We start from the raw sequence: 6,000 nt of genomic DNA on the forward strand, positions 1-6,000 counted from the left end.
AAAACTTAGGATACCCAAGATATAAGATACAATTTGCTAAACGCATGAAACTCAAGAAGAATGAAGACCAAAGTGTGGACACTGTGCCCCTTCTTAGAATTGGGAACAAGACACCCAGGGAAGGAGTTACAGAGACAAAGTTCGTAGCTGTGATGAAAGGATGGACCATTTAGAGACTGCCGTATCCAGGGATCCATCCCATAATCAGCTTCTAAACGCTGACACCATTGCATACACTAGCAAGATTTTGCTGAAAGGACCCAAATATAGCTGTCTCTTGTGAGACGATGCCGGGGCCTAGCAAACACAGGAGTGGATGTTCACAGTCAGCTATTGGATGTATCACAGGGCTCCCAATGGAGAAGCTAGAGAAAGTACCCAAGGAGCTAAAGGGATCTGCAACCCTATTGTTGGAACAACATGATGTACTAACCAGAACCCCGGAGCTCTTGTCTCTAGCTGCATATGTATCGAAAGATGGCCTAGTTGGCCATCACTGGAAAGAGAGGCCCATTGGACTTGCAAACTTTATATGCCCCAATATAGGGGAATGCCAGGGCCAAAAGAATGGGAATGGGTGGGTAGGGAAGTGGGGGGCGCTATGGGGGACTTTTGGGATAGCATTGGAAATGTAACTGAGGAAAATATGTAATAAAAATATTAAAAATAAAAAAAATCGCTCAGAATAATAGAGAAAACATGGAAACTGCAAGTGGAGCGTCAGCAAACCTTGGAATCAGTTAAGTGCCAGAAGAACGGCCCAAACTGGCTCAGATTTGGGTGAAAACATACGTGTATGGACTCTTAGAATAACAGAAAGAAGTAGAAACAGGAGAAATAGAAAAAGAAAACCATTAAGGCAGATTACTATATTTCTTCTTAATGAAAAACCGAGGCGGGGGCTGGAGAGATGGTGCGGCAGCTATGAGTGTGCACCACCTTTGCAGAGACCAGATTTTGGTTCCTAGTTTAAATGTCAAGTGCTTCACTCTACCTGTAACCCCAGCTCCCAGAGATCTGAAGTCCTCTGCCCTCTTCTGTCTTCCAAGGGCATCTGCAAAACACTTGTGGAGAGAGGAGGGAGGGGAAATGAGGAGAGGAAGTGGGAAAGGAAAGAAGGGTGAGGGAAGAAGAGAGAGGGAGAAGGAAGGTATACAATAAATATTTTGAAAATAGAGGAAAAAGTTGTGAACGTAGACAGAGTAAGACAACACAAGGAGACAATGGTTTTTTTCACCCCTGAGTATTGCCAGAAACAGAAGGCTAGACCTCAGCAAGGTGGATCATTAGGTAGCCCTCCTTCGTGTCCCCATAGGTAATCTGCAGACAAAAGGGCTTCAGTGGAAGATTGTGACACCCATAAGCTCTGAGATCTACAAGGGTGGTTTTTCTCAGTGTCAGACTATGGGTTCAGGTTCCAGACTTAGACATGGCTCCTTGCCGGAAGCCTTCTGTAACTTTGGTTTTAATGCCAAAAGCTTTGCCAAGGGACCAGCCTTGAGTTTATACACATTAGCATATTAGGAGTCAGGTCTGTTTCACCTAGTCTCAATTGCAGATCCTGAAATGACACTCTATCTCAGCCATGTGGTGACATAAGTTACTATTGCACGTAGACACAAAAGAAAGTGTGTCCATATTGGTCTCTACGACATGTCTGCCAACCCTGGAACTGCAGTCGTTTCCAAAAGGCCCCCAAACATGTATCTATTCCAATAGTAACCATGCTTGCTCAAAACAACTCAGGTCTGCCTGGATAGATCTCTAGGGGTACATTTACCAGCTCCAGCCGCAAAGCAGACTCAAAGGGCCCAGATCTCAACCCTTAATCTGTGGTCTAAGAGCAATTGTGCCATACCAAGGCCAAACAGAAAACATGCCCAACTTATTCTCCAGAGCAGGCTTGCCAACCTCCGTTCCTCAGAGGATTCTGGAATAGCTCTAAATCTTGGCTTTACTTTCTCCCAGATGCAGGTTGACAGCAGACTCAACTCTGGAATGTATGCACTGGAGATGGGTTTAAAGACTGGGACTCTGTCTTCCATCTTGAAGCAACCCTGCAGCTTGATTACAGGCCCTCTTAGCCTCAGATCGCATTGGTGCTGTAGGACGCAAGACCCACGCAGGTTCCACAGCAGTCCTGCTGAGATGTGAGGATGTTACAGTCATCAGCAAGCCCAATAAAAGATCTGCTTTGTAGCCTGGATTTAAACTCCAACCCCCTTGCTTTAAATCCTGGAGACAGTCTAGTTCAACCATGAAACACCCATAAAGGAAGAAACCCACCCTGCAACTCCCACACAGAAAGACACAGAAGGCTCCCTCCCGGGCCTCAGATTAGGCACAAACCACACCCAAACACCTGTTTCACTAAGAGATTCTTTCTTAAGAAGGGGAGAAAAGTTAAAAGTGGCTGCTTTCAGAACCCATGTCTGCTGGACCTCTCATCAGGCCCACCAAACAGAGACGTCATCCGGCAGCCATGAGACTGGTTCTGAGAACATCTGACTGGGATCTCAAGACAAGCCCACCAGCTCAGAGATTTAAGAGAAGACCTCGCAAGGCTAAAGACACTTTCTAAGGAATGGCAGAAGTGTTTGTTCCTCCAAACATATGGATCAATGCAAGGATGTGCTAAATCGAAAGGAATCCAGCAAACTGAACACTGGTAAAGAAACCTAACGAGGCTGGGACAGCTCACCGCAGAAATTAGAGACCTGTGAGTTGTAGGAAGGAGAATTCAAAATGCTCACATTACAGAAACTCAATGAGGTGGAAGGGAACACACTTAAGAAGAAAAGTAAAGGAACTAGAAGGGAAGATAAACATATTTATCCTTCAATAAAATATAAACATTTTTTCCAGAGACGATCATAGGCAGAAATTGTAAAGTATGAGATTGTAATTTAATTTGTATAGAAATTAATTTATGTATTGAGTTAGAATTTATACATAATTTGAAAAAAATGATATAGATAACTTCGGTCAATAAGCTGTCATTGTTCTGTGAATTTTACTGTATTTACAATAAAATTGCGGTCCATCATCCTGATAACTGGAAGGTATAGCAGACAATAGAATGCATGAGGGTAACAAACAAAAGAATATATGGATGCTTTCATAACTCCAGTCAATCTAATGATAGATGATATCCTTCCCAAAACCAGCCAACAGAACACGGAGGCCCCAAATAAGAAACGATGGGAAAATGAACAGTGAGAATGATGGGGTTTCTATAGAAAGTGGTGAAGACTCACCCACCAGACTTCTAGAACTACTAATATGATGAATTTATAGGGTGCAAACTTAAACTATACAAATCAGTGGTATTTCTATGCGCTACAAACAAAATTACCTAAATAAACAAAAGGAAAAAAAGAAGAAAGCCAAGAAAATAACTTCATTCATAGTAGTTTAAGATAAAATAAAATACTTAAAAAAATCAATTTAACTACAGAGGTAGCAGATCTGTGTACTGTATACAATAAAATATTGGTGGAAAAAACCCAGAAGACAGGTAAATAGAAATATGTCCTAGGTTTATAGATCTGGAGATTATTATTGTTAAAAATTTCATAGTATATACAGTGATTTGCAGATTCAATGCAATACTTCCAATTCAAAATTCTTATCAACTTCTGTGACCATGGCTACCTAAGGCAACTTTGAGCAAAAAGAGCAAAGCTAAAATCATTGTAGTAATGAACTTTAATTCTGCAGAACTTTAGTGATCACACAAATGTAAGCAGACTTGATAATAGATGTACACATGAGTGGAAGCAAATGGAGATGTTAGAAATAAACTTACATATCCCCAGTCAGTTTAACCCAACTGACACACCCAAGAAAAGAGAATAGATCTGAAGTATCTCAACACACACACACACACACACACACACACACACACACACACACACACGGAGAGAAATTATATAAAATGATATATATGCTAATTAGCTTGCTTGTAGTAGTCCACAGTGTATATCTGTATTAAAATATATTATATATACCCTTCACATATACAGTATACAAATTTATCAGTTATACTTCAACAACACTGAAAAGTTTCAAAGTAAACCCAACACTAAATATAAACTTAACTAAACCTACATCTCTCAGTGGCTTACAGGTGTAGGGTGGCCATTGCTGCAAATTCTGGGTTCTGTATTACACTTTTCACTGTCCTTGGTTGCTCTCTCAGCCCTCATATCCTGCTTTAAGTGTGCTACAAGACACAGGCTAAAAGGCTTAAACCACAGGATGTATTGTCTCACAGTTATGAAGGTTAGCCACATGATGCAGGTATAGGCATGGTTGGTTCCTTCTGAGGCGGTGAGGTTAGGCTCAGTCCAAGGCCCCTCTCAGCTGATGGATGTTCATCTTCATGCCCACATGGTATTTTCTTGTATGTGCCTGTATCTGTGTTTAGATTTCTCTTCTTGATTAAGACATCATTCATACTGGGTAAAGAAGCCTTCTTTTCAGTTGACCAGTATAAACACATCAGGGAATGGAGCCCATTTCTGTGTTTCTCAGTGGCCCATCATAGCATCAGTGGCCTCCTCAGTGTCCCCCCCCCAAAGGGTAGGGATGGTGGTAGAATTGGTTGTGAGTGTCAGAGACAAGAAACCTGCCCAAATGCATGAAACCAGTTCGTTAAGATGAGGAACTGAAGTCACTATCATAAGTCATCCCTCGAAACACAGTAAGATGCCAGTGTTTACTAACTCTTCCTTAATCTTCTGTTGTCTGTTTCCCTTGGTACCTCTATGCCTATAGTTTAAATTTAATGGGGGAAAAGAAGCTTTATTTTATATAAAAGTTTGAATTTATCATTAGTGACCCCCATGTTCGGGTGCATGTCACTATGTGCCTATGGATGTGGATGTTCAGAGGACAACTCTCCAGGTTGGTTCCTGCTTCCCACCTCATCCAGGCAGGTTCTTGCCTGTTTCTGCCAAGCAGTGTACCCCAGGCTAGGTGGCAGGTGAGTTCCAGGGCTATCCTCTTTCTCATCTTTTAACAAGAGTGCTGGAATTACATTTGTACACCCCAGACAGGTTTTATGTGGCTTTTGGGGATAGATGTTAGGCTTATCTGGTAGGCACTTTTAAGGGCTGAGCCTTACTGCCAACCTTATTTGTTAAACAGTCCCCTCAAGGCACAGAATGATATCCAGACCTAAAAGCCACTTCTTGGCAGCTGAATAAATAAAAGAGAAGACTTGAGTGCCTCCTGGTGGTCAGACTAGCTGTTAGTCAATGTCCTTGAGCCTCGACGCCTTTCCCTCTGGATTAGCCTGGGTTCTGCCTGAGAACCTTACAACAGTGATAAGGCAGGTAATCTGAATTCAGACTCACTCCTGCCCTGGACAATTGAAATCTTTTTCTGATGGAGAACTTGGAAACTAGTAGGCTCATGTAAACTAGACAAGCAAGCCAAGGTAGATCATGGAATTGAGGGAAAAGATTGATTTCTAGAAAATTGTACCTTCATACTATTTACTCTCACCATTCCTAGATTGGCCCTGGAACAGCACAGAGCTGGCTTGTCAATGTATGGGCTTTCCTGGGGCCCTGCTCCACCCAGTTGCCAGGAAATGAAGAAATAATGAACCGTCTTGGAGGCCAGAGGGAGCCCCAGTAGGGAGCTCATGGGTAGTGTGTCCCACTAAGAAGGAAGACCAATTCTGCCTCCCACCAACTGGACCCCTCCAGATTTACCTCCCTCTTGATACTGTCAGAAAGAGGCACCAAACACTGACATCCTGATTTTAGGTGGGGAGAACTGACAGTGGGTAATGGCTTACGACATTACTCTAGCTTATGCAACCTTCTTCATTATAATGTTTTTGCAAAGGTAAATAAATGACAGAACAAGCACACTGCTTTGAGAGTTGTGCTCTGTCCTCTGGGTGTGCTCCCCCAGTGTAGATTTTAGGTATCGTGCTCCCGTACAGGTTCCATTGCATGGCTTTCTGGAAGTCTGGACCTGTCAAGT

This window comes from Mus caroli, unplaced genomic scaffold (assembly GCF_978045245.1).
Source record: "Mus caroli unplaced genomic scaffold, Mus_caroli_1 scaffold_8, whole genome shotgun sequence".
NCBI lineage: Eukaryota > Metazoa > Chordata > Mammalia > Rodentia > Muridae > Mus > Mus caroli.